This window comes from Sinocyclocheilus grahami, unplaced genomic scaffold (genome assembly GCF_001515645.1).
Source record: "Sinocyclocheilus grahami isolate Dianchi unplaced genomic scaffold, SAMN03320097.WGS_v1.1 scaffold1149.1, whole genome shotgun sequence".
In the NCBI taxonomy this organism is placed as follows: domain Eukaryota; kingdom Metazoa; phylum Chordata; class Actinopteri; order Cypriniformes; family Cyprinidae; genus Sinocyclocheilus; species Sinocyclocheilus grahami.
In genome coordinates, this window is record NW_015506328.1 from 378,362 (window position 1) to 401,600 (window position 23,239).

The 23,239-nt window shown below is 37.9% G+C and overlaps 1 pseudogene; it reads right to left on the minus strand.

Annotated features, from left to right (window-relative positions):
• LOC107567341 (ryanodine receptor 3-like) overlaps positions 1 to 23,239 on the minus strand; it is a 151,036-nt pseudogene that overhangs the window by 74,816 nt on the left and 52,981 nt on the right.

The following is a 23,239-nucleotide window of genomic DNA, read 5'->3' on the forward strand; positions in this document are numbered from 1 at the left end:
AGCAGTAGTGTTGATGCAGCCATGTCAGGCAGATGCTGTGTATTTCAGTGCCGAAAGCAAAAGCACTTTATTTGGCCTTCCGGAAGTAGATGCAGTTAGGAATCATTGGTTAAGATTTATTTACAACAACAGCACAACCCAGATGTTCGAATTTGTGCAACGCATTTTATGGACGACAGTTTTTTGAACCTAGAAGAGTACAAGGCTGGCTGTGCACAAAGGCTATTTCTTAAAACAAAAAAAAGGGTCAATTCCGACTTTGCTATGACAATCTGTCACTTCTGAATCAGTGACTGTAAGTATGTTTTGTTATTAGTTTAAGTATTTGCTATTGACTGTTCAAATGTGGAGTTTTGCGCAGAGTAACTGCAACTGCGTCGTGTGTGTGAGTGTGACTGTGTGTGAGGGGAACAGGGTCACATCACAGGAGAGTTAACTGCCTGTCAGAAATCATAGCATCGGCCAATCACAATGCACTGGGTCAGCTGGCCAATCAGAGCAGACTGCACTTGTCAAAGGAGGGGGGGTTGTTGAAAACGACGTGTTTGAGAGAGGCGGGGCATAGAGGACCTACAATAATGTACATTATTTGAAAAATAATGTGTTTTTTGAACATTAAAGCATGTCAACATATTCTGCTACACCAAATACACAAAATAATGATCTTTAAAATAGCATCATATGATCCCTTTAACCCCCGTCAAGCCTGCTGGGCATTATCCTTCACATGTTTAAATTTCACCATCACCTATCATCCCGGAAACCACAATTGTACAGCGGATGCCTTACCACGCTTATACTCTCCGGAATCACCCTCAGAATCAGAACCCATCATCCCTCCAGCCATCATTGTTAGTCCCATCCAGTGGGACAACTCCGAGAACATCCGTGTCGCCACGCTCCATGAACCGCGGAGCGCTGGGAGGCCCAGAAGGGAAGATCTATGTTCCCACGTCTCAACGTTAACTCCTTCTGGGCTCAGTGCACAACCTTCCGGGCTCTGGACACACAGGCAGCATACGGACCCTCTCGCTCCTCCAAGCTCACTACTGGTGGCCCAGTATGACCCGGGATGTCATCGGGTACATCCGCAGCTGCTCAGTCTGAGCCATGTCGAAGACGCCCCGTCACCTCCCGGTAGGCAAGCTCGTGCCGCTGCCCATCCCTTGTCGGCCATGGTCCCATCTTAGAATTGACTTTGTGACAGATCTCCCCAACTCTGACGGCAACACCTGTGTCTTGGTTGAAGTAGATCGCTTCTCAAAGGCGTGCAAGTTCATTCCCCTCAAGGGACTCCCCATGGCCTTAGAAACCGCCGAATGCCTGTTTAACCATGTCTCCAGGAACTATGGTTTCCCGGTGGAGGTCGTCTCGGACCGGGGCCCCCCCAATTTATCTCCCATGTGTGGAAGGCCTTCTTTCAGCTTATGGGAGTCACGGTGAACATGTCCTCCGGCTACCATCCTCAGACAAAAGGCCAGACTGAGCATAAGACCCAGGAGCTCGGACGTTACCTCCGATCATACTGCCATGACGACCAGCACAGCTGGAGCCGCTTCCTACCCTTGGGCGAGTATGCCCAGAACTCTCTTCGCCTGGGCACCACTGGACTGACTCCCTTCCAATGAGGTTCCAGCTGTGGACCACTGGTTCCAAGCAAGCGAGAGAGTGTGGGACTCAGCTCACATCCACCTTCAGCGGAGGCACAAGACTTTCGCAGATGCCCGACGCTCCGATACCCTATCATACCAGCCAGGGAAGAAGGTGTGGCTGTCTACCCGGGATCTGTGCCTCCGCCAGCCATGCCGAAAGCTGAGTCCCCCCTACATTGGTCCGTTCCCCATACAGAGGCAGCTCAACGAGGTCACCTATCAGCTACAAATTCCCCCCCAGGTACCGCATTCACCCTGCCTTCCATGTTTCACTCTTAAAACCATTCTCTCCATCTGCACCAGGACCCACTGAGCCGGAGACACCTCCTCCTCCAGAAATCCTAGACCAACCATCTGTCTACCAGGTCCGGGACATTCTGTATTTGCAGCGACGGGGTGGCCGGCTTGAATATCTCATTGATTGGGAGGGATACGGACCTGACGAGAGATCCTGGGTGGCCCGGGACGACGTACACGATCCCACTCTATTGACTGAATTTCACCATCTCCATCCTGATCGTCCCGCACCCTGAGGCCGTCGCCGCCAGGAGCCGCCCCTGGAGGAGGGGGTAATGTCAGGGATTCCACACAGTCACAGTCACCACAGTCTCAAGTCACGACTCTCACCAGATCACAATCACCCGCACCTGCAGCCTGCAATCAGCACTGCTTCATAAGCACACTCCACTCAGACACTCATCGTCCGGTCTACCGTTCACATACCTGAACTAGCCTGACTCTCCCTACTTACCTGCATGTGCTTACCTCCAGATACTCCAGCGTTCCTTCGATCCTGTCCTCCTCTGTTCCAGCCATCACCAGACAAACCTGCTAAAGACCCAGCATCAGCGATCTCAGCTAAGAACCCAAGAATTGTCTATAGTGTTTCTGCTCACCTGTTCTCAGCCAACTCAACCATCAATAACTGTCAATAAACTTACCTGTGTGTTCACTTACCTCTTGACTCCGGCCTTGTGACAGTGTGTGTGTGTGTGTGTGTGTGTGTGCACGCGTTGGGGACATTACCCCATGTCCCTTATAAATCATACAGAGTGAGTTTTTTTGAGAAAGTAAAAATGCACAAAGTTTCCTGTAAAGGGTAGGGTTGGTGTAGGGCAATACAGTTTGTACTGTATAAAAACCATTACGCCTATGGAATGTCCCCACAATTCACAAAAACAAACCTGTGTGTGTGTGTGTGTGTGTTTATTTACCATTGACAAACACGGCGAATCGCAGGAAGGACAGGTAACGCTCGCCCTCTATAGGGTTCCAGCCAATGTCTGGATATCCCTTGGCCAGGAGCATCGGACAGCTCTGCAGACCGCAGCCGGCCAGATACGTCACGACCTGCACACATACACACCGACGCATGAGTGCATCATCGGTTATACAAACAGATCAACACTGCAACTTCATGATGCAACCAAACGGGACCAAATGTGAAAGGAAACCCATCTTATGCTGTAAACACACACCTTGTCCAGGTCGGGCTCCTCGAGCGCCAGCGCCAGACCGTTGTTGTCCATCACCGATGAAGCCGCCACGTCTAAAGGAGTGGATCCTCTCATGGACGGAGATGCTGCGTTACAGCAGGGGTTCATAAATACACTGACTATACATGAACAGCTGATCTTTCATTCGTAAAAATGCCAAATTCAAATAAACAATCAAAATAAAACACCTACTAATAATTAAACCATAAAAATTTTAAATTTTAAATAAATTTTTTTTAAATAAAACAATCAAAATAAAACTCTTACTAATAATCAAACCATAAAAATGTAAATAAAAAAATTAAAACAAATAATCAAAATAAAAGACCTACTTATAATTAAACCATAAAAATTTAAAAATAAATAAATAAAAACAATCTGAATAAAACACTTACTAATAATTAAACAATAAATTTTAAAAATTAAATAAAAATAATTAAAATAAAAGACTTTCTAATTAAATCATAAATGTCAGATTAAAATTAATAATTTTAAATAAAAATAAATAATCAAAATAAATAATGAATTAAAATAATAATGAATTAAATCATAAAAATGAAAAAAAATAAATATTTGTAAAATGAAAAAAATCAAAATAAAACATTTATCAATATTTTTTTAATCATAATAAAATAAAATTTGATTAAAATAATAATATAATCAAAATAAAACACCAATAAATGATTAAATTACAAAAGAAATTGAAATTAAAATGAATAATTTCAAAATAAAAACACTTAATAAATCATAAAAATGTCAAATTAAAATAAATAATAAAAAAAAGCACTTACCAATAATTAATTAAATTACAAAAATGTAAAATTAAAATAATCAATTTTAAAATAAAAACAATCAAAATAAAACATTTATTAATAATTAATTAAATCACAAAAATGTCAAATAAAATAAAATAATTGTAAGTAAAAACAATCTCCGTCTCTAAAACACTAAAAAAAAAATTTAATATTTGATTTGTTTACCTGCGTGTCACCATCAACTAACATCAGAGAACCGTGAGTGTGAATATGCTGTTAAACTAATCTCATGGGCACTTATTTTCACTTGATCGGGTTCAACTGATGAAAACGTTTGTGAATCACTGGACTAAACCATAATGTAAGAAAGGAGAAACACACACACACACACACACACACACACACTCTCTCTCTCTCTCTCTCTCTCTCTCTCACACACACACACTCAGACTCACACACACACACTCACACACACTCAGACTCACACACACACACTCACACACACTCACACACACGCACACACACAGGCTTGTTTTTGTGAAAAGTGGGGACTCTCCATAGGCGTAATAGTTTTTATACTGTACAGACCGTATATTCTATTGCCCTACACCAACCCTACCCCTAAACCTACCCCTCACAGGAGACTTTCTGCTATTTCAGATTTTCAATACACTCCATTCTGTGTGATTTATAAGCGTTTTGAAAAGTGGGGACATGGGGTAATGTCCTGAAAAGTCACCTTCTCCTTGTAATACCTGTCATACCTTTGTCATTATACAAATTTATGTCCTCATTTGTCACAAAAACGCGCACACACTCTCTCTCTCTCAGACACACACACACACACACACACGCTCTCGCTCTCTCACACACACCAGCAGAGGGCAGCACATCATCTCAGTTCTCGATGACTTCAGCTCCTCTGTGGGTTTTCACCCGTTTCCTCTGCTTTATGTGCCGTGTTTGAGTATCACTCACCCAATCCCACACTGCTGTTCTCCAGCAGGTAGCTCAGGTGATCAAACATGGCCTTCTGGTTCTGACGGCTGATGCGACAGAAGTAGCACAGGAAGCGGCAGCAGCTCGCCACCATCTTAGGGAAGGCGATTTCCTGTTACAGAAGGAAACAGAATCAGGAGGATTCATCAGATCCACACGTCTTCATGTGAGCCTGTGCCATTGATCTGCTGCTGCATGTGTGTGTTTGGATCAATACTAGACAACAAAGACTCATCACACACACACAACACACACACACTCACATACATACACATACTCACATACTCACACACACACACACACACACACACACGCACACACACACACACACACACACACACGCACACACACACACACACACACACACACGCACACACACACACACACACACACACACGCACACACACACACACACACACACACACGCACACACACACACACACACACACACACGCACACACACACACACACACACACACACGCACACACACACACACACACACACACACGCACACACACACACACACACACACACACGCACACACACACACACACACACACACACGCACACACACACACACACACACACACACGCACACACACACACACACACACACACACGCACACACACACACACACACACACACACGCACACACACACACACACACACACACACGCACACACACACACACACACACACACACGCACACACACACACACACACACACACACGCACACACACACACACACACACACACACGCACACACACACACACACACACACACACGCACACACACACACACACACACACTCACATACATACACATACTCACATACTCACACACACACACACATATACTCTCACACACACACATATACTCTCACACACACACTCACATACATACACATACTCACTCACACACACACACACACACACACACACACATTGAAGCACTCCAGAACACGTCATTAGTGTGTTACTGCAATCACGCGTTACACAGGATGACTCTAATGAACTGCTTCTTTGAATGAATCAGTCAAAAAGACTCTCTAGTTATTCTGAATCAGTCTAATGAATCACTTTAGAGCCGTGGCTCTCAACCAATAGAGACTTAAAATTATTTAATTATATTTTAAAATAAATCTAACTTAATCCAAAACCTTAAAAAAAAAAACCCCCCCCCCCCCCCCCCCTCAATTGTATTTAGTGAAGAACAAACAGCGAATCAGAATCTTGAATCTTTTGGAATCACAAAGTGAATCACGGTTAGCCGTTTTAACATATCAACATTCACAGATTCTATTAATAAAAATAATAACTTTAAACTGTCACAAACAGAGTAGAAATGATGTGGTGATACTGATGACTGTGAAAGCTGTGTGTGTTTTGTTCTTGGAGCTTGAGAAGCTGCTGAGGTTCGAGTCAAACACACACCTGAGACTTTCCTCCTCCCAAGACGTTCACCATCACCTCCATCACGGTCTCGTGCATCCCCAGAACACGCATCAGGTTAGGATGCTGGTAGAAGACCTTGTTATTCATGATGTCCCTGAGACACACACACACACACACACACACACACACACATCAGATTCACGCTGTTAAACACATTCAACTGGAGCTGCGCCTGTTCTCTGAATCAAGCTGAATGTTTCTGAAAGAAGTCTCTTCTGCTCACTGAGGCTGCATTTATTTGATCAAAAATACAGTAAAAATGTGAAATATTATTATAATGTAAAACAGCTGTTTTCTATGTGAATATGTGTTAAACTGTAATGTATTTCTGTGATGCGCAGCTGTATTTTCAGCATCATTCCTCCAGTCTTCAGTGTCACATGATCTTCAGAAATCAGTATAATATGCTGATCTGCTGCTCAAGAAACATTTCTGATTATTATCAATGTTGAAAACATTCATATTTTTGTGGAAACGGTGGTACAGTTTATTTTTCAGGATTCACAGATGAATAGAAAGTTCAAAAGAACAGCATTTATTTGAAATATGTCTTTTAACGGAATGCATCCTGATTAATTATAATAATGAATAAGTATTAATTGTATTTATTTTTTTAATTGTACTTACCCCAAACGTTTGAATGGTAGCGTATAATAAATTACATTTCTTTCTTTTTTAAAATTTAAATGACATTTTAACAGATATTCACATAGAAAACAGCTATTTTAAATTATAATAATATTTCACAGTTTTTACTGTATATTTGCAGCTTTGCTGAGCAGAAGAGACTTCTTTCTGAAACATTTGGAAAAAAAAGAAAAGAATCAATCATTCCAAACATGTGATACATTCAAGATATGATACATAAAAACTAATTCTAATATGTAACGCACTTCTGCTTCTTAAGTAAATTCCTCTCATTTTAAGAATTCCTGGAAAGCAAGACAAAACCATCTCTTTTTATTTGCAGTGTTGTTGTTTTGTGGCTCTGGAGTGTTATGTTCTGTGTGTTGGGCTCGTCCTCACCCGAGGCCGTGGATCATCAGCTGCTCCTCCTCCTTCCCCATGCGGACGCTGAGCAGCGAGCGGATCTGGCCCAGAGACGCCAGCAGGTGGATGGTGTCGTGGACGGAGACGGCGCTGATGGTGTAGGTCTTCCTCGTGGCTCGGAGCAGCTCTCCGATGCTGTCGTACTGCCGTCTCAGCAGACTGAACATCAGCCGCACCAGCTCCGGGTCCTGGATGTGCGTCTCCTGAGCCCAGCTCACCATCGTCTGAGAGATCAGCTCCTTCAGATTCGCTTCACACACACACACACACACACAGGAGAAGAATTAACATGTTAATCTAGTGCAGTTAAATGCATGTGCAACGCAGCATCCCATCCAAAGATACGAGTGCAAAAACACCCTCTTATAATATGTGTCCCTGCAGCACAGAAGCAGTGTTGAGTCGCTGGGGGATATTTGTAGCAATAACCAACAATACATTGTATGGGTCACAATTATACATTTCTCTTTTATGCCAAAAATCATTAGGATGTTAAGTAAAGATCACACACACACACACACACACACACACACACACACACACAGGAGAAGAATTAACATGTTAATCTAGTGCAGTTAAATGCATGTGCAACGCAGCATCCCATCCAAAGATACGAGTGCAAAAACACCCTCTTATAATGTGTCCCTGCAGCACAAAAGCAGTGTTAAGTCGCTGGGGGATATTTGTAGCAATAACCAACAATACATTGTATGGGTCACAATTATACATTTCTCTTTTATGCCAAAAATCATTAGGATGTTAAGTAAAGATCATGTTCCATGAAGATATTTAGTAAATCTCCTACCGTAAATATATTAAAACTTAATGTTTGATTAGTAATATGCATTGCTAAGAACTTCATCTGAACAACTTTAAAGATGATTTTCTCAATATTTTGATTTTTTTGCACCCTCAGATTCCAGATTTTCAAATAGTTGTATCTCAGACAAATATTGTGCTATCCTAACAAACCATACATCAATGAAAGATTATTTATTCAGCTTTCAGATGATGCATAAACCTTATGACTGGTTTTGTGGTCCAGGGTCACATATAGTTTAGAAAATCGGTCGAGTGAATAATTCAACGACTCACTCAATAAGCTGGTTTTAGTTTCATATTTAGAGTATCATTTCATTTTTCCTAATCATGTCATATTCCAATATTCATAAAAAACATTTATTATCATTATTTATGCAATACGAAAGCTTCTAAAGCTAAAGATGGACTTCAAATCAGCAGCTCTCATCTTTAAATTTCCCTTGATTTAAATTCAATTTAATTAAAATTAAGTAAAATTTGAATATATTATTCAAATAAAATGAAATGAAATGAAATAAAAAGTGAATCTCAGACAGAAACTTGTCCGGCTTATATTTCACCCTAACAAATAAAATTAAAATTAAAAATTAAAATTAAAATAAAGAAATAAAATAAAATAAAACAAAATAAAGCTACTTTTTTTGTGATGTTCATTCAATGCTTTTCTCACTGAACACATTAATGACTTTAAATGCTCTTTTGCATTTGGTCGTTTCTCAGCCTAATTGATGTGTGATTAATTTCCAATTGTTAATTGGAATACACTTAATTAGCCTAGTTTAAAGTGAAACTGGTGAAATCAAACCTGTTTGGAAACAGTCATTATTAATATAGAGATGAAGTTGCCATATGATCCGACACTTTCACACCGAGACCGGAAAGGTCACCAGAGTTTTATTTCTAAATGAACCTGCTAATGCAGATTTCAGGTTGAGCTGGTTTTCAATCTCCTATGCAATGAGATGAGAAGCAGCCGCTATAAATAGAATATCTCAACTGAATTCATTATAGAGTCAAAGCCTTCAGGCTTTATTAAAACGGCATCGATCAGAGGCTCATATGATGACATTCTCTTTCATAATAACCCTGAGATGGACTTCAAATCAGCAGCTCTCATCTTTAAACTTCCCTTGATTTAAATTCAATTCAATTCAATTTAATTAAAATTAGAATCTGAACATTGCATCCATCAATCAATCATTAAAAACCCTGGGAAAATCATATTAATTTAACATGGTGCATTATTTCAGGAACCCATGTTTTTTGCAAAAAATGTAATATTCAAAATCAAAACTCCCAAAAATGTTTATATATATATATAAAATTTTTAATTAAATAAATTAATTAATTCAAATAAAAAATTTAATATTAAATGTAAATAAATGAATGTTAAATAATGCATAAATATCGGTCATCACCATTAAAAGCCATTTAATTACTATATTCATTTACCTCTAATAAAAAGTGTTTTTTACAGAATCTAACATGGTAATACCAGGGTACTGCGAGTGCTGTGTAATGAGAGCGGAGGGACGCTGGAGGAAGTGCTGTGTGTGTCGTCATTAGAGCGACTCTCACAGGCCGGTAAGGAAAGGGGCTGCTGGGAAAATCATGCGCTCAGCTCATCAGTCTGTCACGAGTCACGAGTCTGCCAGCAGTAAATGAGTGTTTATAGGGCAGCGCTGATGAACAACCCTGCTGAGACCCCAGAGACATGTCACACACACTGAACAAACGCTGAGCTCAGGAGCAGCTCACCTAATCGAGTTTAACCTGTGTGTGTGTGTGTGTGTGTGAGAGAGTGAGAGTGTGTGTGTGTGTGTGAGAGAGAGAGAGAGAGAGAGAGAGAGAGAGAGAGAGAGAGAGAGAGTGTGTGAAGATGTGGTGATTGTTCACTGTGCAGGGAAAAACACTGCTATCAGCAAACCAACCGTGCAGCAGCTTTCTCCATTAAACCCTTGAACTGTCTGAGTAAGCTCATATTTCAAAATGAAATGAAATAATAATAGTGAACCTCACAGACACACATATCTCATATTTCGCAGAAACAGTTGTGGTTGCTACAAAGTAGCTGCCGAGCAACACACAGACGTGAACAAAGGTGTGTGTTACTTTGTAGCGTCATTCACAACAGCTTTGAACGCGGCTCAGCCAATCAGAGCCAAGCTCCGGAACTCTCCACTTTATAATAAAGCATTAGCCACAATGCAAACGGGAGAATTATGTTACGGTCGTCACGATCGCAATGACAACATCCCGGATCAACACTGTTGTAAGATTAAATTAATTTACATTTAAGCAGATTAATATGGAGGCGGCACTCTAATATAGACCTTCGTTTATGTGTTTTCGACTTTCACTGCACGGTGCATGATGTGAGAACAGTTCGCTATTAAGTTTTGTACGTTAGCATGGACTCACTAGATGCGTCCCAAATCGCGTACTTACGCACTATTCTATGACGTTTTGTAGTATAAATAATGCGAGTAGTGTGTTCACGCTGAAAATTCCAAAAAGAAAAAGTGCACTTTAAATACCCGGATGATGCACTTAAATAACCGAAAAAACGAAGGGGACATTTTGCTCTGTTTTGGTTGGATTTAGAAAATGGAATTAAATAAATTGCATTGCCTATCCTCTCAGGATACCTGGAATTAGTGTTACGAGTACTCCAATAGCAGAGTCCACATCAGAACTATAACGATAACAACAAAGAGAATGACGAACAATAAAAACATTCAATCAAAAACACACAAAAATCGAACCTTTAAAGCGTGTGCTGCGATTACATTTACTATTTGTCGGTGTGAATGCAAGTTATAGTTATCATTATAGTTACTATTATATTTATCATTACAGTTATATTGTTATGATTATATTTAGCATTATAGTTATATTTATCATTATCACTATAGTTATTAGTTATTTGTTATAGTTTTAAATATTATTATAGTTATTGTTACTACTTTTTCTTTTTCTTCCTTATAAATTATTATTATAATTATGATTATTATAGTTATCATTATCGCTATATATTTATCATTATAGTTATAGTTATGATTATAGTTATCATCATCATTATTATTAAAGTAATCTATATTGTTATAGATAATGTTTTTATTATATTTAATGTTGTATTTATCATTCTAGTTATTATATTTATCATCATATATATATATATATAACTAGTTATCGTTGTAGTTGTTATAGTTATAGTCACCATTATAGTTACTCATCATTAAAGTTATCATTATATTGTTATCACTATAATTATCAGTTATTATTATAGTTATCATCATAATTATTATAGTTACAGATATAGTTGTCGTTAATTTAATATATAACTTTAATATTTACCATTATAGTTATTATATTTATCATTATAGTTACTATATTTGTTTGTTATGGTTATCAGTACAGTTATTATATTTGCGGTTATATTTATTGTTTTAATTATTATAGTTGTTGTTACATTTATAGTTATATTTATCATTATACTTACTGTTATACTTATCTTTACAGTTATTATAGATACTGTTATAGTTATCGTTATAGTTTATGTTGTTGTTTTGGCGTGAACGCACCTTAAATAATGAGCATTTCACTGGCGCTTTAAAGGAACATAGAAAACGCCGACACCGAAAGATGCAAATAAAAAGAATATCAATAACCTTTATTCTCATAACGGTTCTGGAGGAGAAGAGGCTTCGGTGCTGATGACTTACCGTGGTGATGCTGCTGTAATCTGCTCTCCTGCCTTCATCCGAGTGTTTGGTGGACTTCACTGGATGCCTTTAGAAACGTTCAGATGATAAACAAACAAGAGCTCTGGATGACGCATTCAGAATGCCGGAATCACACTGATATCTATCTCATGCTGTCTTCTTCTCTGACCTGTGTCTGAGCTTAAGCGGCTCGTCCTCACTCAGGCCGTTGATGTGCGTGCAAGAGCTGCTCCTGAAGCTGGAGTGAAACTCCACCGGCATGCTGAGTCTGCAGAACACCATGTCAGCGTTACTGTTCTGCGTCCCGAACGTCTTATGGGTGACTTTGAGACACGGCGGACCGTCCACCGTCCCGTCGATCCGAGTGACCTGCACACACGGCGGGATTCAAACACCGCGCATACACAGCGATCCTGCAGCTTTGACGAAGGTCAATTTAAGGCGTTTTCATGACCTTTTCGAGACCAATGAAAGAAAACTGAAGGAATAAATTAAAGGAGCACAATGCATCGATATGTTCTCGTCTAGCGAGCACAGTGTTGTATTTGCAAGTTTGAAAATGCAGCTTTGTGCAGATTTCTATTACTTTTTCATTTAAAAATTGCTTAAAGGGATAGTTCACCCAAAAATGAAAATCCCCCCATGATTTACTCACCCTCAAGCCATGCTAGGTGTGTATGACTTTCTTTATTCAGACAAATCCAATCGGAGTTATATTTAAAAAATCCTGGCTCCTCCAAAGTTTACAATGGCAGTGAATGGGTGTTATTTTTCAATAGCCCAAAAGAAGTCCAATAAAGTGCATCCATCCATCATAAAAAGTGCCTCACACGGCTCCGGGGGGTGAATAAAGACCTCCTGTAGAGAATCAATGCGTTCTTATAAGAAAAATATCCATATTTAAAATATTATAAACCGTAATCTCCAGCTTCCGCTAACTGGCGTACGCGCGTTCATTCCGGCGAATGACGTAGACGTAGCGTAAGGTGGATATTAAATATGGATATTTTTCTTACAAAATGGTAGTCAGGGGAGACCCATCCGACCCAGACGCAGGATGGGTCCTGACCCGCAAATATCCTGACCGAATGATAGTACTGCAGGAGACAGACGCAGACGTCACGCTCAAATCACACATCCTGAGGAGTCATGTGACCTCACAAACATTACATGGAGCTCTTTTTGGAGCTTGAGGGTCAATAAAGGCCCGATCACACCAAGAACAATAACTATAACAATAATTATATCCAATCACTAGCGAATAGCAGAGTCCACATCAGAACTATAACGATAACAACAAAGAGAATGACGAACAATAAAAACATTCAATCAAAAACACACAAAAATCGAACCTTTAAAGCGTGTGCTGCGATTACATTTACTATTTGTCGGTGTGAATGCAAGTTATAGTTATCATTATAGTTACTATTATATTTATCATTACAGTTATATTGTTATGATTATATTTAGCATTATAGTTATATTTATCATTATCACTATAGTTATTAGTTATTTGTTATAGTTTTAAATATTTTTATAGTTATTGTTACTACTTTTTCTTTTTCTTCCTTATAAATTATTATTATAATTATGATTATTATAGTTATCATTATCGCTATATATTTATCATTATAGTTATAGTTATCATCATCATTATTATTATAGTAATCTATATTGTTATAGATAATGTTTTTATTATATTTAATGTTGTATTTATCATTCTAGTTATTATATTTATCATCATATATATATATATATAACTAGTTATCGTTGTAGTTGTTATAGTTATAGTCACCATTATAGTTACTCATCATTAAAGTTATCATTATATTGTTATCACTATAATTATCAGTTATTATTATAGTTATCATCATAATTATTATAGTTACAGATATAGTTGTCGTTAATTTAATATATAACTTTAATATTTACCATTATAGTTATTATATTTATCATTATAGTTACTATATTTGTTTGTTATGGTTATCAGTACAGTTATTATATTTGCGGTTATATTTATTGTTTTAATTATTATAGTTGTTGTTACATTTATAGTTATATTTATCATTATACTTACTGTTATACTTATCTTTACAGTTATTATAGATACTGTTATAGTTATCGTTATAGTTTATGTTGTTGTTTTGGCGTGAACGCACCTTAAATAATGAGCATTTCACTGGCGCTTTAAAGGAACATAGAAAACGCCGACACCGAAAGATGCAAATAAAAAGAATATCAATAACCTTTATTCTCATAACGGTTCTGGAGGAGAAGAGGCTTCGGTGCTGATGACTTACCGTGGTGATGCTGCTGTAATCTGCTCTCCTGCCTTCATCCGAGTGTTTGGTGGACTTCACTGGATGCCTTTAGAAACGTTCAGATGATAAACAAACAAGAGCTCTGGATGACGCATTCAGAATGCCGGAATCACACTGATATCTATCTCATGCTGTCTTCTTCTCTGACCTGTGTCTGAGCTTAAGCGGCTCGTCCTCACTCAGGCCGTTGATGTGCGTGCAAGAGCTGCTCCTGAAGCTGGAGTGAAACTCCACCGGCATGCTGAGTCTGCAGAACACCATGTCAGCGTTACTGTTCTGCGTCCCGAACGTCTTATGGGTGACTTTGAGACACGGCGGACCGTCCACCGTCCCGTCGATCCGAGTGACCTGCACACACGGCGGGATTCAAACACCGCGCATACACAGCGATCCTGCAGCTTTGACGAAGGTCAATTTAAGGCGTTTTCATGACCTTTTCGAGACCAATGAAAGAAAACTGAAGGAATAAATTAAAGGAGCACAATGCATCGATATGTTCTCGTCTAGCGAGCACAGTGTTGTATTTGCAAGTTTGAAAATGCAGCTTTGTGCAGATTTCTATTACTTTTTCATTTAAAAATTGCTTAAAGGGATAGTTCACCCAAAAATGAAAATCCCCCCATGATTTACTCACCCTCAAGCCATGCTAGGTGTGTATGACTTTCTTTATTCAGACAAATCCAATCGGAGTTATATTTAAAAAATCCTGGCTCCTCCAAAGTTTACAATGGCAGTGAATGGGTGTTATTTTTCAATAGCCCAAAAGAAGTCCAATAAAGTGCATCCATCCATCATAAAAAGTGCCTCACACGGCTCCGGGGGGTGAATAAAGACCTCCTGTAGAGAATCAATGCGTTCTTATAAGAAAAATATCCATATTTAAAACATTATAAACCGTAATCTTCAGCTTCCGCTAACTGGCGTACGCGCGTTCATTCCGGCGAATGACGTAGACGTAGCGTAAGGTAGATATTAAATATGGATATTTTTCTTACAAAAACGCATCGATTCGCTACAGGAGGTCTTTATTCACCCCCTGGAGTCGTGTGGAGCACTTTTTATGATGGATGGATGCACTTTATTGAACTTCTTTTGGGCTATTGAAAAATAACACCCATTCACTGCCATTATAAACTTTGGAGGAGCCAGGATTTTTAAAATATAACTCAGATTGGATTCGTCTGAAAGAAGAAAGTCATATACAGCTAGGATGGCTCGAGGGTGAGTAAATCATGGGCTAATTTTCATTTTTGGGTGAATTATCCCTTTAACTTTAATATGGAAATAACTTTTACTGTACCTTCTGATGGCACTGCATTATGCCTTGTTTTCCAGTACAAACATTTAAACATCCTTAAATCAAGACACATTTACTGGAGAAGCACAATGACAGAAGACACCAAGTCTTGTTTTCTGAGAAACTGATCAAAATGAAGGGAGTTTATGATTAAAACAAGAACAAATATCTTGTATATACAAAATATACTGAGGAAGATGTCAATTTTTTGCTTTCAGCTCTGATTTAAAGGGGTCATAGGATGCTACATGCACTTTTACAAGCTGTTTGAACTTTTGGAGGAGCCAGGATTTTTAAAATATAACTCAGATTGGATTCGTCTGAAAGAAGAAAGTCATATACAGCTAGGATGGCTCGAGGGTGAGTAAATCATGGGCTAATTTTCATTTTTGGGTGAATTATCCCTTTAACTTTAATATGGAAATAACTTTTACTGTACCTTCTGATGGCACTGCATTATGCCTTGTTTTCCAGTACAAACATTTAAACATCCTTAAATCAAGACACATTTACTGGAGAAGCACAATGACAGAAGACACCAAGTCTTGTTTTCTGAGAAACTGATCAAAATGAAGGGAGTTTATGATTAAAACAAGAACAAATATCTTGTATATACAAAATATACTGAGGAAGATGTCCATTTTTTGCTTTCAGCTCTGATTTAAAGGGGTCATCGGATGCTACATGCACTTTTACAAGTTGTTTGAACTGAAATGTGTTGGCAGTGTGTGTACACAACCACCCTATAATGTTAAAATCCACCCAGTGCTTTTTTGTTAATCTACTAAAATCTTTACCCCTTTCTCAAATCAAGCCGATCTCAGATGCCTGTCTGTGTGACATCACAAAAACAGGCCCCTCCCACGATAGTTTGATTGACAGTAGTGTTTTACCTTAGCCCCGCCCTGAGTGAGCCGTCATCAGTCGGCCATTGTTTCACCGCTTGAGCAGATGTAGACAAGAATGACTCCTAAGCGATTGAGGTGTTCTGTTGTTGGATGTAATAATGAACAGCAGTCGTCATTTACTCCCGACATCTGAGCCGCTGAAGATGCAGTGGATTACATTGTTTCTGAAGGGAATGCGTCCCCGATTTACATAACTGCGTCTATGTTCGCGCGAATCATTCGTGATCCAGCCTCATCTACAGAAGAAGTGAGTATGTTTTGTAATGAATCTTTGCAAATCGCCTTTCCTAATAATGTGCTAATTAGCAAGTTTCACGATGAATGCAGCTAAAGTAAACAGTCTCTCTGAGAGCAGCTCGGAAGAGAGGGGCGGGGCCAGCAGAGCTCATTAACATTTAAAGGGAAATGCACCAAAACGGGTCGCTGTGAACAGAGCTGATTTTGACAGGGTAAAAAGGGTGTTTTTTACACTACCATTGAGAAATTTTTACCAAACTATGTTATAGAATTTTCATTAAGACCCTAAAGAATCATATCAACTTGTGGAAAATGGGCATCCTATGACCCCTTTAAGATATTTTAAGGCTTTAATCTGTGGAATTAAGATCATTTTAGAGCCACACAAACCCTGATACAGGACCAAACAGATGCATTCATATTGATCTGGAACATTTCCATCCGAATCGATGTGAGGTCCTGGAGGAGCCCAGAACAGCTCTTTCCGGAACAAAAGCAGTTCATTAAGGTTCGACAGGACACTGAGAAGGAAAGGAAGGTCTCGAGGCTCACCGCGATGTGATGGTGGTCTTTGGGCACGTTGCAGAAGGTGGGCAGGCGTTTGCTGAACCACATGGTCACCTCGCGGTTCATGTTGACGGCGAAGGGCTCGAAGCCCTCCTGCAGGCCGCACATGGTGTAGTACTTAAAGGTGCTGGCGTCCTTCCCCAGATTCATACGGCCCACCTGAGACAGACCCAAACTACAGACCGGGATGAAACCTGGAGAACAGAGATGCCGACGGTGATCCAACGGCTGAGCATGATCGGAATATGCAACATAATATCCAAACACTAGATCGTTTTGTCTTTCTGATGTTCTTCAGTCAAACGTTCTCCACAATAAAATAACACTCAAAACACAGAAGACTCCATAAAACCACAAGACGAGTGCTGTTTCGCTTCTGTACTGATGTATTAAAAACGAGACGAAAATGTTAGGGAGGGACGATTTGGGAAGAGATTCATTCAGAAGGAAACTGCTGCGTGGTTCGGAGGTTAGATGCGTACATATGAACATAAGCTAACATACACTTGCTGCACGTCTCATAACACGTTCAAAAATGTCAATATGTGGGAGTAAAAGAAGAGCAGACATATAGATAAATCTGGCGACGCAAGAGAACTCAATTCGGTCCGGTTTCCTGAGAGAAGACACCAAAGCGTACACACACAGAAAGCGCCTCTCACACAGCGCGCGAGTACTCTTTCGCGTCGCATGAACGGAGAATTACACACAACATGATGTCGAATTGTCCATTCTGACGAGTATTCACGTAAACACAGTTGACTACGTCTGAAGTAAACGTAAACAGCAGGGAGAACGTGCATCAGTACATTGCATTCATTGCAGCGGTGCATTCAGTTTTAAAGGGACAGCAGCCTAATTTAGTTGCTATTGTCCGAGTCATTGATGTTAATCAAGCAACAACAGAAAGACAGAAAATCACGCACTGCTCTTGACTGAAAAACTTTAGTAGCCCTAAAAATTTATCTAAATTTATTTATAGAAATAAACATGTCTGCTTGAAAGAATGAAGAATATGGTAAAAAAGTTGCTATAAAGAATGCATAATTAGCCGATATAACCATTGGTATTTCATTAAAAAGAAGACCATGTTCTTGTTCTTTATGAGAAGTGGTTTTATTTAATCTTAACATAAAGGCGTGTTGTGTGTCACCGCAGTTAAATCTGTGTCTATCATGATAAAACCTTAATATCACACCTATATAATGAGTTTGGACATTTTAGAGAAATGCTTAATAAATGCACTGTAACTAAACCCATTAGATTTTAGCCGACTACATTTACTGTAGATTTAGTCGACTAAAAAAAATTATATTTAGTCGACTAAAACTAGACTAAAACTAAAAACAATTCAGATGACTAAAATATGACTGAAACTAAATGGCATTTTAGTCAAAAGACTATGACTAAAACTAAAACTAAATTTGCTGTCAAAATTAACACTGATGTACAGTCTATGTGTGAGTTTTTATGGATTTGTTGTGGCTCAGACGAAGCTCGGACTGTTTTAAAGAATTTTTTTTTTAAATGGAAGGGGATGTTCGTACTGTCTGTTCTGTTTTCGGTCTTATCAAATAAAAACACACACAGCGAGCAAACGCTGCCTATTCGACCTGCTGTTCTTTACACAGCTAGCAGCCTATATTATGATACGTAATCTCATTCCGAGAGCAAGGATTTGGTAATCCTTTCTCCATTTCCGGTAGTCAGAAGAGGTCTGACGGGCTTCAGCGTTTCCCCGCTCACCCGATGACCGTCGAAGACGTAGGCCTGCTCGTCCGTTCCCAGCTCCACGTCGGGTTTGCAGCCGGGCCGAGCCCAGCCCACCCGCATGTCTCCACCCGTCACCGCCTCGAACTCGAAATACCACCGGCCCGTCCTCACCGCGTACGTGCGCTCCACGCGGAAGAAACGGATCTTATCGATGCTCAGCCGCTCCACCACGTGACCTGAGACACAGCAAACACACGTACAAAACCAGCTGCTAAACCAGCTGTAGCATCAAAAGCCAAAAGCGTTTGCTGCTTTTACTGTTCTTGTATGCCAGCACTTGTTAGTGTACTACTGTCAGTGAAACACCAGGTGTCCAGATATATCACAATTTTTCTTTTGATAGCTTGATGTTATGATGTGACCGTAAGTCTCTTAAAATGTATAAATACATCTTTTAGCTTGTTAATATGGAATGCCAAAGCTGTCAAAATAAGTCATAAATAAATGCATAAATACATATACAAAGAAAGATAAATACATAAACATACAAAGAAATGTGAAAAATTAATAAATGCATAAATACACAAAGAAATGTCAAAAAACGAAAATGTACAAATAAATACATAAATATTTAGAGTTTTCTAAAAGAGTAATTTTCTTTTGCTTCATTTAATAATAATAAGTAATAAACAAAAGAATAACAATAGAACCTAAAAAAATTAAAATATTAATGAAAAGCTGAAAAAATTGAGAAGTAATAAAAAGTTCCAGATTTTTGGGATTTAATGACTTATTTGTCATTGATAGATCAACAATAAAGCCTAAAGATATTTAAACAACAACAACAACAACAACAACAACACCCATTCAATTAAAAGCTGAAAAAACTGAGAAGTAATTGAGAAGTAAAAAAAAATAAATAAAAACAATAAAAACAATAAAAGAGGAATTGAGAAATAAACAATAAAAAATCTGAGGGAAAAAACTAAGAATTTAAAAAATCTGAAAAAATAGAAGTAATTGAGAAGTAAAAAAAAAAATCTGAAAAAAACAAAAAAAAAATCTGAAAAAAATTGCAAAGTAAAAATTAAAAATCTGAAAAACAATTGAAAAGTAAAAATAAATAAAATCTGAAAAAATAAAAAAAAAAAAACTGAAAAAAAATTGCAAAGTCAAAATAAAAAAAATTTGAAATGCAAGTTAAAAAAAGAACTGACAAGTAATTGACAAGTAAAAAATAAAATAATTTGAGAAGTAAAAAAAAAAAATGTCTAAATCTAATTTCTAAAGAGTGCAGTGGTGTTCACCGGCGTCCTGGTCGGGCGGCTCGACGCTGTATCCGTATCCGATCAGCGTGCGAATGGCTTCCCGAAGGCTGTCGCGGTTCGATTTCTTGGTGCGCTCGTCGAGTAAAGCGTACGGAACCAGACGAGGGTTTCGCTTGCTCTTCACATCCTGCAGACAGAGAGAGAGAGAGAGAGAGGCGCGCTGTGATTGGCTCAGACAGACTATTTTATTTATTGGTTTATTTAATAGGGACCATGCATATTCCCTAATCATGAACATTGTTGTATAAATATACACCATGTAAATATGCCAGAATTAGTAACAATAACTACTTTTCATCTGCAGTCCCTAGGCAGGTAACATAAAACTAACAAAGACAGCCAACAATAACACAATATTCATTCACTATAAATGAAAAGATACACATAATGGTGACATATACATTGACAACAAACAACAAAACAAAACAGAAATACATGATGGAGAAGACATCCTCTCTCACCTGCTGGATGCCGTAGGTCCAGCCCTGTTTGATGCGGTCCTTGGCCCAGACGTTGTGAGCGTTTTCTGCCAGTTTGTCCACCAGCAGCTCTTGAGCGGCGCTCAGTTTGACATCTGACAGATCCAGCGGCGACGGCTTGTAGCCGTTAGACATCATATAACTGCAGAAAACACGCCGCACGCTAATGAAACAACAACTACAGTCTAGTGCCCTTACTTTCTAGTTCACTACACACACAATGAGGCCTAACGAGCGCCTGTCATCATATAAACCAGCTGGAAAATCACTGCAACTTTGACACGATGTACACTAAACAGAAATATATTCATTGAATGAACAGGAAAACCGGGAAATAACTAAAAATTAAAACTGAAATAAAAATTTAAAAATAAAACCTAAATAGTAATAAAAAATTAAAAAACTAATACAAGTGACACACATAAAAAAAAAAAACTAAAACTGAAACAAAAACTTTAATATAAAAATAAAATCTAATTCAAAATATTAATAAAATCTATAAATGAATGATTATATAAATGAATAAAAGCTAAAAATGAACTCAAACTAAAACTGAAATAAAAATATGAATAAGAACTATAATAGGATATTAATAATGCTAAAATAACACTGGTTGAAGCACTAAAATTACTAACTGCAAATAAAAAAATAAAAATAAAACAAAAACTAATAAAAAATGTCAAAAGCACACAACAAACTTATTAAAAAAAATATATATATATAAAAAAACTTTAAATATAAAAATAAAATCTAATTCAAAATATTAACAAAATCTATAAATGAATGATAAATATAAATGAATAAAAGCTAAAAATTAACTAAAACTGAAATAAAAATAAATTAAACCTAAATAGCAATAATTAAAAAACACAAACGAATAAAAAATGTCAGAAGCACGCAACAAAATTACTAAAAATTAAACTAAAATAAAAAAATTTAATAAATAAAATTAAATAAAAAAGTTAAAATAAAATCTAATTCAAACTATAAATAAAAAACTATAACAGTAATCTGCCTACATTATATGATATTATATGCAAATTACGCATTACAGTCCAAATTGGTATTTTATATTATATATGATATATTTTATACCGTGTACTGTGTTAGGCTAACCGAGACTCGTCATTTGCACTTACATATTGTTGCTCTTTTATTAGTTTTGATTGCTTCTATCGTCCTCATTTGTAAGTCGCTAATGTAAATGTAAATATATTAATAATACTAAAATCACACTCTTGTGAAGATGAACGAGTAATGCTATTAAAAATGAAGCAACATGTGTTCGCGTTAATGCCTCAAACATGAACATCAGCAGATAATGTGTGGCAATGCATTTATTGAGTGCGTGTGAATCGGCTTGATGAGACACTCACTTCTTCGGGAGCTTGAGCTTCTTCAGCTCCTCTTCAGCGTTGACCTTCACCTGGACCACATGACAGCCCAACGCCAGCAGAGTCCTGAAACACACGCGTGAGCACTGAGTGCCTATCAAAGAGGTCATATGCGATTTCAAGTGTTCCTTTCTCTTTGGAGTGTTACAAGCTGATTGTGCATAGATAAGATCCCTGAAGTTGCAAAGACTAAAGTCTCAAAACCAAAGAGATATTCTTTATCAAAGTTAAGACTCTGCCACGCCCCCTAATCTACAGTATTTGAAAAATAATGTGTTTTTTGAACACTAAAGCATGTCAACATATTCTGTTACACCAAATACACAAAATAATGATCTTTAAAAAAGCATCATATGACCCCTTTAAAGCCGAAGCAGAACTGTTGTGTGGCTCCAACACACACTATTTCTGAATGAATCTGCGCTTTGAACGAATCGGGTGAACCAGTGACTCAATGATTCAATCATTTACTTCATTCCTGAATCAATCAGCCATTTGAACGAATCGAATGATTGAACGAACGATTCAATGACTTGACTACTGGTAGCTTGAGTTTCTAATTTAGAGTATAATTTCAATAATAAATAATAATAAAAAATCTGAAATTAAAACAAAACATCCATATTAATAAAAACTAACTAAAAAGTGATAGTTCACCCAAAAAATTTAAATTAAAAAAAGAAAAGGAAAAAAAAAATTCTAAAGCTACTTTTTGTGATTTCTATTTCATGCTTTTCTCATTTAACACAATGATGGCTTTAAATTACACGAGAGTCAAAGGTTTTGAACAGTGAGATATTTAATGTGTTTTAAAGAAGTCTCTTCTGTTCATCAAGTCTGCATTTATTTGTTCCAAAATACAGCAAAAGCAGTAAAATTGTGAAATATTATTACTGTTTAAAACAGTTGTTTTCTATGTGAATCTCTGTTAAACTGTAATGTATTTCTGTGATGCGCAGCTGTATTTTCAGCATCATTCCTCCAGTCTTCAGTGTCACATGATCTTCAGAAATCAGTATAATATGCTGATCTGCTGCT